A 10,753-nucleotide genomic window follows, 5' to 3' on the forward strand; every position below is an offset into this window, starting at 1 on the left:
ATGTCGTTTATATAAATGACAAATAATAGGGGACCCAGCACAGATCCTTGTGGTATGCCACTGGACAATGGCTTCCAATCACTAAAGCATCCTTCTGTCATCACACTCTGCCTCCTACAACTAAGCCAATTTTTAATCCACCTTATCAAATTACCCTGCATCCCATGTGCCTTTGCCTTCTTTACAAGACTTCCATGTGGGACCTTGTCAAAGGCTTTGCTGAAATCCATATAAAGTACATCAACTGCACTGCCCTCATCTACACACCTGGTCACAACCTCAAAAAATTCAAACAAATTTGTTAGGCATGACCTCCCTCTGACACAGCTATGCTGACTATCCCTGATCAAATCTTGCCTCTCCAAGTAGAGACAGATATACTCCTTCAGAAATTTCTCCAACAATTTCCCTACCACTGACGTGAGACTCACTGGCCTGTAGTTCCCTGGCTTATCTCTACAACCCTTCTTAAATAATGGAGCCAGATTAGCTGTTCTCCAGACCTCTGGCACATCCTCCGTGGCCAAAGAGGAATTAAAAATTTGGGTCAGAGCCCCTGCGACCTCTTCCCTTGCCTCCTTCAGCAGTCTGGGACACAAATCATCCAGACCTGGGGATTTGTCCACTTTTAAGCCTGCCAGCACCTCCAATACCTTGTCACTCCTTATATCAATTTGCTTAAGAACCTCGCAGTCTCTCTCCCTGAGTTCGATACTTTCATCCTCATTCTCTTGGATGTAGACGGACGTGATGTACTAATTCAACACTCTAGCGATGTCCTCTGGCTTCACCCATAGATTGCCTCCTTGGTCCCTAATGGGCCCTACTCTTTCCCTGGTTATCTTCTTCCCATTGATATACTTATAGAATATCTTGGGATTTTCCCCACTCTTACCCGCCAGAGCTTTCTCATCCCCTCTTTGCTCTCCTAATTGCTTTCTTAAGCTCCACCCTACACTCTCTGTTCTCCACTAATGCCTCTGTTGATTTGCTTCCCTTGTACCTGCTAAAAGCCTCTCTTTTCCTTCTCATCGTAACTTGAATATCTCTGGTCATCCATGGTTCTCTAGGCTTGTAACTCCTTCCTATCACCCTAGAGGGAACATGTTGAGCCTGTACCCTCCCCTTTTCCTTTTTGAACACCCCCCACTGTTCCTCTGTAGATTTCCCCACAAGTAACTGTTCCTAGTCTAACTTGGCCAGATCCTGCCTTATTTTACTAAAATCCACTCTCCCCCAATCCAAAACATTTTTTTGCAACTTGCCGATTTCTTTGTCCATAACAAACTTAAACTGTACCATGTTGTGGTCGCTATCACTAAAAAGCTCGCCGACCACCACCTCAGCCAGCTGTCCGGCTTCATTCCCCAGAAGTATGTCCAGCAATGCACCGTCCCTTGTTGGACCCTCAACATATTGACCTAAAAGGTTCTCCTGTACACATTTCATGAAATCCACTCCATCCAAGCCATTAACACTATGTCTATCCAAATTATTGTTGGGAAAGTTGAAATCACCTAATATTGTTACCCTATTGTTATTGTTTTTACACACTTCCACAAATTGTGCATATATTTGTTCCTCAATTTCCCGCTGACTATCTGGGTTTCTATAATAAACACCTAACAATGTGGTTGCCCTTTTTTTATTCCTAAGCTCTACCCACAAAGCTTCATGGGATGCCCCCTCCAAGATATCATCTCTCTTTACTGCAGCAACTGACTCCTTAACTAATAATGCAACGCCTCTTCCTCTTTTAACCCCCCCCCTGTCTCGCCTGAAGATTCTATATCCCGGAATGTTGAGCTGCCAATCCTGCCCATCCGTGAACCACGTCTCAGTGATGGCTAATATATCACAATTCCGCATGTCAATCCTCACCCTTAACTCATCCGTTTTACCTGTCATTCTCCTGGCATTAAAGTAGAGGCCATCCAGCCTTGCCTTACTCCCTTGAAGCTTATTGCAACTGTACTCCCTCTGACTTGATTGTTTTATTGTATTATGGTGTGTCCCTATTCTGCTAACATTCTGTTTCCCCTCCCCCTGCCGAACTAGTTTAAACTCCTCTCAACAACACTAGCAAGCATGCCCGCAAGGATGTTAGTCCCGTTCTGGTTCAGATGTAGACCGTCCCGCTTGTACAGGCCCCACCTTCCCCAGAAACGGTCCCAGTGATCCAGGAATCTGAAATCCTCCCTCCTGCACCAACTCTTAAGCCACGTATTCATCTGTGCTACTCTCCTATTTCTGAACTCGCTAGCACGTGGCACTGGGAGTAATCCAGAGATTACAACCCGAGAGGTCTTGCTTTTTAGCCTATTGACTAACTCCTTGAATTCTTGATGCAAGACCTCATCCCTCTTTCTACCTATGTCATTGGTACCAACATGTACAGTGACCTCTGCCATATCACCCTCCCCCTTCAGGATGCCCTGCAGCCATTCAGTGACATCCCGGACCCTGGCACCAGTCAGGCAACATACCACCCTGGAGTCACGTTGACGGCCACATTAGCGCCTATCTGTATCCCTGACTATAGAATCCCCTATTACTATTGCTCTTCCTCCCTTCCTCCCTTCCTGTACAGACAGGCTGCTTGTGGTGCCTGAAGCTTGGCTCTGCCGCACTCCCTGGAGGAACCAGCGCCCTCATCAGCCTCCAAAATGGAATACCGATAAGCGAGTGGGACCCCAGGCGACTCCTGAACTACCTGCCTGTTTCTCTTGGACTGCCTGGTGGTCACCCATTCCCTTCCTTCCTCAAGTCCCTTCGTCTGCGGTGTGAACACCTCTCTAAATGTGCTATCCACGATGCTCTCAGACTCGTGGATGCTTCACAGTGTCCCCATGGGTGAAGTAACTTTCCTGTCCATAACCCTTGGCTACCTCATAGATCAAAAAAATGCCTAACTCATCCTCGAATATATTCAGCGACTCTAATTTGGGAAGAGAATTCTAATGATTAACGGCTCTCTGAGAGGTGAAATTTCCCTCGCCTACGCCTTAAATGGGAGCCTCTTTATTTGTAACCTGTAGCTCCTTAGTTCTAGACTCCCTTAAAAGGAAAAACTAAATTTTCCTCGCATCTACCTTATCAACCCCTCTCATAATCTTTTATGTTTCATGCAGATCACTTCTCATTCTTCTAAGGCTTGTGTTAATGGGATCGGGAAACCTATTAATTGGATCCTGGATTAAAAGGGCCGCCAAATGTCACATATCCAACACTAACACCCAATTGGCCTGAACGGGAGAAAATGCTCGTATCAGGCTGTATTGTCACATTTATTCTCTGTACATATTGTCTGGGATACAACCGCTTGTGTTTTCCTGGCACCGGTGCTTTTATGCAGTTGCACCCACTTTTTGTATGAGACCCGAAGGTCCCTCATTGACTTTGGGTCTGAACGCGCAGTAATACACGGCGCCGTCTGTCATATTCAAATCTTTCATGGACAAGTGTAAAGTGCTTTGTGTCGGATTGAAATTCCCGCTGAAGCGTTCAAAGCTGGGAGCCGTCTCGTTATACCCATAATTATTAACTCGGATCAAATACCGTGGAGCTTCTTCTGGACACTGGCGGTAGCAGAATAGGCCATAGCTTGTCGCTGAACTCGATGCTGAATAACTGCAGGTTATTGATGAAACTTCACCCTCTTCTGCTTCCACACCTTGTTCTGACTGGGAGACTCAGTCTCCATGACTTATCCCTGAAAGTAAACAGCGGAAACACAGCGGGTTAGATGGACTAACAGAAGGAAAATAGCACCGAAAATGAGAAATAATATGAGAATTGGGGAATGTAGCAGGGAGGGTCAATCAGACCGACATGTGATCAGGATATAACCAGAGTCAGACAGCGTTTCAGCCCCATGCTTCCAGGCGGACCTTCAGAAACAGACAGAGTGTTTTCTGTCTGCGCCAGACCTGAAACGGGAGAAACTGAACAGAGCCGGGACTGTGTGTGATCGGCTGGGATGTCTTCTCCGCGCCCATTTTTGCACCTTCAGAGTCACTTTCTGTGGAAGTGAACCGTGATCTTTAGCAAGTGATCAGAGAGCGCCCTCCCGTGGACAGCATTGGAAAAATACACAGCACCAGGTGCGCAGACATGCACTGACACAACCATCAAATCTAACCTGCGCCGTTATATAGGCAGGATCCTGATGGAGAATATTGAAGTCTCATCGGTTGAGTTGTTCACGATGTAAGTTCTTTAGTAAGTGATCAGAGGCACCTTCCATATTCACCACAAACCTTATACATAGCACAGAATCACACTGCCGACACAAAGAAATCGACAGCCATGGACATACAAAGAGATCAACTCAAACATAGATACTAATATAGGTAAATACATATATACAGACAGATACACACAGACAAATAACACATAAAAATGCACACAAACTGGCAAATACAGAGAGACAGTAAGACAGACAACGAAACACAATATTAGACGCAGAGGGAGATAAATACAATCAGAGATACCGACAAATGCGTTCGAGAGTAAACTTTCTATAATAGAATACCCTGAGGCTGAGACACTGTAGCAATGTTTGTTAGGTTTCTACTGCTGTGAAATCGAAACTTATAGCAACAAGAGCACCCAGAAATTGTTGTTTCCTTAATGATGAGCAGCAGTTTCAAAACACGGTTAGACTGGAAACCTTTTGGGCAATAAAGCTTAATCGAAGGATATACTTTTGCAGACAAGCACGCCTGGGCTGTGCCCATGACATTCTCTGTGTGTGTGTATATGTGTGTGTGCGTGCGCGTGTGCGAGTGTGTGTGTCTGTGCGTGTATGCGTGTGAGAGTGTGTGTATGTGTGTGTGCGTGCGCGTGTGCGAGTGTGTGTATGTGTATGTGTGTGCGTGCGTGAGGCCGGTGAAGACAACACAGAATCCTCATTGTCGAGGTATGTGGCTGAGATATCAGGGATAAAGCAAAACTGCACAAGAGACTGCTTGCCCGGGCCACAGGTAGTGATGCTTCACGCTAGCAGCCCCAATGGTCACAGGCGGCTCATTGAAGCCGGACTCCTTTCTGATGCAAGAACTGACGAGAACCCGCTGTGCTGAGAGAGGCGCCTCGAATTCTCGCCCTTCAGCACGAAGGCGCCAAATAGCAGGTGGCACCAGGTTTAGTGCGGGATCCGAGCGCTGAAACACTGCGGTTTGGGATTTTCGCTTTTATAGTTCTTCCAACATTGTTATTTTGTTGCTTTATTCATTTTCAATTTTCTTTCTATTTGCCCATTCCAACCTTGATACAATTCTCTTCTAATCATCGATCTATATTTCTATTCGCCTCTCAGCCCAGCTATTTATTCTGGTCTGCGTCAGCATATCTCCATCTCACTCATCACCATAAAATCTATCAATTCACATTTCCCTTCCTCCTTTGCCTCTGGATAAAGTGTTCTTAGAAGATGGAGTTATCTATGGATACATTTATCTATTTATCTGTCTGCCTGTAAGAAAACTTGATGAGCATAAATTGCATCTGTTCCACTTCCGGATCTGAGCTATTGCATGCAGCTTTATCGTCAGAACCAGAAAACAGCTCCCACTTTCATAATTGGGTCACATTTTGTAATTCGGAAGGAACAAAGTTAAAGGTCGCTTTTCGGTAATTCTAGAAACACCCAAGAATATAGCTGCTTTCACGTTGTCTGGGCTGCAGATCGCTGACAGCACCGTGTCCTTCGGTGTGCTGAGGTTCACACAGAGAAAGGTTGCTGGTCATCACCGTATTTCAGGAAATGTGCAGAACTGCGTAATTGCATTAAAAGACCACCTCAGCCGAGGCACCGCTGAGATTCGAACTCAGGATCTCCTGTTTACTAGACAGGCGCTTTAACCAACTAAGCCACAGCGCCAACCGTGCTTGTTCGGTGAGATTAGTCGAATTGAGGTTAATTAAATCCGACTACCAGGTGGCGAATCAGGCCGCGGATTCCCACCGTCTGTTGCGTTGCAAGAACCAACACTGACAGATAATTTATTTACATTGCTTCCGGGGAAATTGTGTTTGATCTCATATTTATGCTCTTCAATGTGACGTTTGCTTATAGACACACAATTGAGAAGGCTAGGTCAGTGTTAAAGAACAGTTCAGCTCCAGGGCATTGGGATGGGTTGCCCATGTGTTTTGCCCCCACCCCCCCCCCCCCCCCTCCCCAATGACAGATTCAGTCCCTTGCCTCAACAGATTTCAACCGTGAAGTGATCGGTAACTATAGAATAACACAACAATTCCATAATTCCTGTCGCGTGCCTGCTTGTCTCAGATTTAGCATGAATCTGAAAGTAACACAGTTCCTATAGAGACAGGATTAACGAATTTCTGATTAGCGAGTTATTAGTGAATTCAGGTCTTTATGAACACACTAATTAGAAGCACGTGTAACTCATTCGGCCCCTCGAATCCCCTCGGACATTCAGTAAGGTGATGGGTGATCTGATTGTGGCCTCAATGCCACTTTCCTGCCTACCCCATTTACCCTTTGAATCCCTTGTTAGTCAAGAATTTAACCATTTCTGCTTTAAAAATATTTAATGATCCCGCCTGCACCACTCCGAGAGAAAACAATCTCCTCATCTCCGTCTTAAATGGGAGACCCCATAATTTTCAACTTTGTCCCCTGGCTCTGGCCTGCCCAACATGGGTCTCATCCATTCTGTCAAGTCCTCTCATGGTCCTATTTGTTTCAACAGGATCACATTCATTCTTCTAAACTCCAGTGGATACACGCCCAACCTGTCCAACCTTTCGTCATAAGATAACCCCCACATCTCAGGAATCAGTGGAGTGAAGCTTCTCTGAACTGCTTCCAATGCAGTTATATCCTTTCTTAAATAAGGAGACCAAAACTGTAGACAGTGCTCTGGAAATGGTCTCAGAAATACCCTGTGCAAGTGTAGCAAGACATCCCCGTCATGGCAGAGATGGGGCCGTAACATGCGGGAGTCATTCTAAACTCCATTGAGTTCGGCGGGACAGTAAAACCCCGCTGGCGTGAAACGCCGTCCCTAGGTGTATATTCCAGCCCCCTTGCAATAAATTACAATATTGTATTTGCCTTCCTAACCACTCGCTACACTTGCACAGTAATGTTTTGTGATCATGGACCAGGACACCCAGATCCCCCTGTAACTCACTGTCTTGCAATATCTCTCTACTTAGATAATATTCCGATTTTCTATTTTTCCTTCCAAAATGGGCTGTTCACATTCTCCCACATTATATTCCATCTGTCCATTTTTTTGCTCAGTCACTTAACCAATCTATGTCCCTTTGCAGGCTCCTTATGTTCTCCTCACTACTTTCTTACCTATATTTGCGTCATCAGCAAATTTAGCAACAAAATATTCAGTCCACTCACCCAAGTCCTTGACATAGATTGTAAATAGTTGAAGCCCCTGCACTGATACCAGTGGCAGGCCATCTCCTATCGTTGTGTCTTTCCAACACATAAATGATCAATTTTTGTCTACTCTCTGTTTCCTGTTAGTTGACCATCCTCTATCCACATCAACATTTTACCCTCTACAACACGAACTCTTGCTTTGTGTGCTAACTTTTGATGTTATTAGCAGATCAATAACTTGTAAAATACCTTCTGGAAATCTAAGGTCACAACATCCACCGTTTCTCTTTGTACATGTTGCTTGTTACTTCTTCAAAAAACTCTAATAGATTAGTTAAACACGGATTCATTTTCACAAAACCATGTTGACTCTGCCGGATTGCATTGAGATTTTCTAAGTGCCCCGCTATAACCTCCTTAATAATAGATTCCAGCAATTTCCTTATGACAGATGTTAAGCTAATTGACCAATAGTTTCCTCTTTTCTGCCTCCCTCCTTTCCTGAATAGAGGTGGTACATTTGCTATTTATCAATCTGATGGGAGCTTTCCAGAATCTAAGGAATTTTGAAAAATTAAAACCAATGAATCTATTATCCCAGCCGCAACTTCGTTTCCCAGTCTAGGATGAAGTCCGCCAGAAGCCAGGGACTTGTCAGCTTTCGGTTCTAATACTTTTCCCAGTTCCCTTTCCCTGGTGTTGTACTTTTTAAAACTCCTGCCTCCCTTTCACCTCTTGATCGCCAATTATTTCCGGGATGTTATTTATATTCTCTACAGTGAAGACAGACACAAAATACATGTTCAATTCGTCCGCCATTTCCTTATTTTCCATTATTAATTCCCCAGGCTCACTCTCTAGAGGAGCATCACTCACTTACTCTTTTCCTTTCCCTTTTGCGCAGCTGGATTTTACGTGTGACAAGATACCAGCGCCAGCCTCACCCACAGCTTCTCTTTCTTTCTCTGACGCTGACCTGCCTTGTCTTTCCTGTGTTATTGGAGATATGGTTGCCGCTGTCCCCTGTTTGATGTTGGTTGGATCAGCAACACAGGGGTCCGGGATTTGTATTCCTGTCCTGACAGAGAACTGGGCAGACTGCAGAGGTACTAAGTCAGGAAGCATCATGGGGAATTGCATCACACCTCTCCTCATTATTATGTTACTTCTCAGTAAGTATTTCCTTCCCAGAAAAAAAATCCACTATCCCCCGAAATCTGGATAAGTAACCCAGTAACCCAGATGTTATTATTTGTAAAATGGTACTGCTTGATTATTATGCTGCTTGGTGATGATGACCCCGATGACAGAAACATCTATCCCTTTATGTTAGAAGCACCTTAACTTTATTTTAGAATGGGGCAACCAAGGCACATTGGCCGAGTCTGTTGCTGAAACCATGGACAAAGAGGAAAACAACATCACACTGACCTGCATCTTGGAAACAAGTCTCCTTAACCTTTTCGTGTTCTGGTACAGTCAAGAACCCGGGCAACATGTTCGTATGAATGTGACTTCATTCATGATGTCATATTTAAGATTATAGTTTCGAAATGAATCTTTGAAATGTTATTAGAACATTAATTTTTAATTGCATTAAAACCTTCGGTATAGTTAGATAATTATTCACTTTTGTACTGTGTATTTGCACCACGAATTTCAGCAAAAATAGACTGAGTTCAAAAACACTTTATTTCCGAATCCGACAAACACCGATTGAGTTCTAAACAGGTTTCAGAAATCTTTGGGTTTCCACAAACATTTAGAACTCTGCTTGATTCCTGAGGGAGGAGTGAGAAGAATGTGACGATAGCGTCCTCTGGTGGAGGTGATGAGAAATTGCACACCGCTTACTGGGTGAAAACAGTGTATCTATATGCACAGTCAATGCATCTTTGGGAACTTTTCAAATTCCGTTTTACAGGGAGATGTTGGTTGTTAATGTCATTCCTCATATCAACGGTCCCAGGACATAAAAATAATCCGATGAAATGCCGATTGGAAATTCGGAGCCTCTGCTCGCCGATTTGAGCCTTAATGAACTGCACTACATACAGCAACCCTGCATTTATAAAAGTAACTTAAATTTTCTTTCCATTTAACTGGTCCCCGATAACATGATCTTTGTCTACATGCCCCACAGGGTCAAGATATGCATTATTTTTTTACTCCAACGTTTCCATTGATTCATTTCTCTGTGCGGATTCAACTTAAATGGCTTCCCGTCCAGAGGTGGGGCGATGATGGGTGACATGCGACCTCTCTGCCCATTGGTTCGGCCTGAACCAAGGCAGAAGGTGTCATCCAATCAACTCACCACTATCCATCCATTCTGCGCTGAGCCCAGTTGCTCTCCGGTTGATGAGGGCATTGCAGGGAGCAGGGGTTCGAGTGAAATCCTTCTGATCACAGCAGTGACCGGGGTAGTATTTGAGGTGGGAAAACATAAGCAAAGCATTTAACATTATTCCCGTGTCAGTGCCGGAGATCCCCATTGATGGAGCAGCTCACTGGACATGAGATCTACTCACAGGCGACATGATATGGGAGGGTTTTGCACAGAATTACTTCAAGATAACCGTGTTCTGTGAAACCCGGACTAAGAATTTTAAGACATGCCACCAGGTGGCAGTGAGAGAACCCAGTTTCCCACTTTGGCGAACCGCGCATCTACCAATATCGGCTGAAACTTGCTCAATATCAATTATGGCGAAATTGCTTTGAACTAATGTCTATCCCCATTAATGCACATGGGGTACAGGGTAATTTGATGAGGTGGATTCAAAATTGGCTTAGTTGTCGGAGACAGTTGGTGAAGACAGAAGGATGCCTTAGTAACTGGAAGCCAGTGTCCAGTGGCGTACCACAGGAATCTGTGCTGGGTCCCCTAATATTTGTCATTTATATAAACGACATAATTGACTATGTGGGGGTTAGGATTAGTAAAGTTGCGGATGACACAAGGATTGGCCGGGTGGTTAACAGTGAGGTTGAGTGTCTTGGGCTACAGGAAGATATAGACGGGGTGGCCAAATGGGCAGATAAGTGGCAGATGGAATGTAACCCTGAAAAGTGTGAGATGATACACTTTGGTAGGAGCAATTCGACAAAGAAGTATTCAATAACGGCATGAAACTAGGATGTCCTGAGGAACAAAGGACCTTGGCGTGTGTGTCCAGAGATCTCTGAAGGCGGAGGGGCATGTTAGTGGGGCGGTGAAAAGGGCATAAGGGACACTTGCCTTTATCAATCGAGGCATAGATTACAAAAATAGGGAGGTCATGTTGGACTTGTCTAGAATCTTGGTGAGGCCACAGCTGGAGTACTGTGTGCAGTTCTGGTCGCCGCATTATAGGAAGGATGTGTTTGCACTGGAGG

At 44.7% G+C, this 10,753-nt stretch overlaps 1 non-coding gene across 1 annotated transcript; it reads right to left on the reverse strand.

Moving 5' to 3' along the window:
* Positions 1–5,810: 5,810 nt before the first annotated feature.
* On the reverse strand, positions 5,811–5,884 carry trnat-agu (transfer RNA threonine (anticodon AGU)). Its single transcript has one exon. It is a non-coding gene; the product is annotated as a tRNA-Thr (tRNA).
* Positions 5,885–10,753: the final 4,869 nt, after the last annotated feature.

The sequence above is a fragment of the Cetorhinus maximus genome, unplaced genomic scaffold (assembly GCF_964194155.1).
Source record: "Cetorhinus maximus unplaced genomic scaffold, sCetMax3.hap1.1 HAP1_SCAFFOLD_1209, whole genome shotgun sequence".
NCBI lineage: Eukaryota > Metazoa > Chordata > Chondrichthyes > Lamniformes > Cetorhinidae > Cetorhinus > Cetorhinus maximus.